The sequence below is a fragment of the Triticum aestivum genome, chromosome 3D (genome assembly GCF_018294505.1).
Source record: "Triticum aestivum cultivar Chinese Spring chromosome 3D, IWGSC CS RefSeq v2.1, whole genome shotgun sequence".
Classification (NCBI taxonomy): Eukaryota; Viridiplantae; Streptophyta; class Magnoliopsida; order Poales; family Poaceae; genus Triticum; species Triticum aestivum.
Window position 1 is genome coordinate 221,206,909 of NC_057802.1, and position 2,090 is coordinate 221,208,998.

The window sequence follows — 2,090 nt, forward strand, 5'->3', positions numbered from 1 at the left end:
CTGTGACACATGGAACACATCATGCACGTTCGCGAAGTTGGAAGGAAGCTCAAGTTGATAGGCGAGGTCGCCTCTTTTGCCAATGATCTTGAAAGGACCCACATATCTGGGGGCAAGCTTCCCTTTGATACCGAAGCGACGAGTGCCTTTCATTGGAGAGACGCGGAGGTAGACATGGTCTCCGATCTCGAAAGCCACATCACCGTGCTTACTATCATAGTAACTCTTCTGGCGCGATTGCGCGGCTTTGAGATTTTCACGGATGACTTTACATATTTCTTCAGCCTCTGTGATTAAGTCCTTGCCAAGAAGTAATTTCGAGGGTATGGTCATCTTGCCTGCAAGGTTCTCAGAGTTGTCGAAAGCTTGATCCTCGTAAGCGTACTCAATAGGTTCCTTGTTCACGAACTTGTCTCCCGGCTCCACCGAAAACAAGGACACAAGCAACGGAACCACAATCAATCACGGGGAATGCACAAGCAACATGATGCAATACATGAATGATATGCAAGAGATGATATGCGATGCATATGCGTGCTCCGGACGGAAAATGATGAACAAGGCAGTAACTTGGCAAACCAAGCATGCCACTGGAAAGATGAGATGATTGCGGTCGAAATCGATATAAAGATTACCGGAAACGGATGCACGGTTTGCAAATGGCAAGCAAAACAAGAATGACACGAATCTGCGATTAACAGCATGATAGCACTTAGAATGCAACAAGTAACAATGCTACAGCACTCCAACATAGCTACAAAGCATATGCTAGTAATATACAGGAGATGCTTGACAAAAGATGAACACTGAGCTACGGCTAGATCACAACATCACGAGCTCAAACAAGCATGGAAAAAGTGCAAAAGATAACAGGTTCACAGACTTGGTGAAATTACTGGACATGGCTGAAACAACATCATGTAGCAATGTACAGAGCACGAAATCAACATGCTACAGGAACTTAACATGGCAAAATAAGGCATGGAAGTATTCTACTAAATGCATATGACAAAAGTCCCTTAATGACCATAAGCCAAAAAGGAACAGAAGATATGATGGCAACCATGTAAACATAGCAAGTTTCGTTAACAGGTTTCGCAGAAAACAGAGCATGGCAGAAATAGTATTATGAAGGCATCTTGTTGAGCTTGATGCACCAACCACAAAGCAATGCATGACACAACAAGCATACCTACAGAAGGTGGCATGTTTATTAAGCTATCCATGGCAAGAGAAAATACATAGCATGAAAGGAACAACTACAACAAGCTTGGCAAAATTGAATATCATGTTAACAATCTGCCAGAAATACTTTATAGCAAAAGTAGAGCAAGATTGAGTCATGCTATGGCACTCCATAATTGCAAAAAAAGGGCATGAATGGATCAATTACAACAATATCTACAAAACATCCTTAGTGGACATCTCCAAAAGGAGCATGGATCTCTCTGTAGACGCATGGATACAAGGCAACAAAATAACAGCAGTCGCAGACTAGAGAAATTATCAAGTCCCTGAAATCAGAAACATCACGAAGCCTAGTTTGCATTCTTGTGCTAGTCACCATATAGATCACAAAAATACATGGCATACACCCCTGTAAAGATGGCATGGCATACATCGAAACACATGTAGAGCTCATGCCCATAAGATGCACAGATTAAATTCAACAAAAATAACAAATCACCAAGATTTGATAAGTAACAGCAGATAACAGCAACTAGCACTCTTGCACCAGAGATTTGGGCATCAATATGGGCTCAAATAAACATGGTGCAATGGAACAAAATGAAGAGCATATCGAGGCGAACTTTTTGATATATTACACGCACGAAATGGAGCTATATGCAGAGAGTTATGATGCGATGAACATGAGCATGTACTGTAAAATGCATGGGACTTGGAGAAATTTCGGGGGAAGGAGAGGAAAGTCAACCTCGTGCTTGGATCCAGATCTGGCCCGAGCTGGAAGGGCGCGGCGGCCGGAGATTGCCGGAGCAGAAGCTGGCAAGACGGAGGAGGGGAAGGAGGCGGCAGCGGAGGACGACGGCGGCGGGGTCGGCGACCGCGGGCGGAGGAGGCGCGGCGGC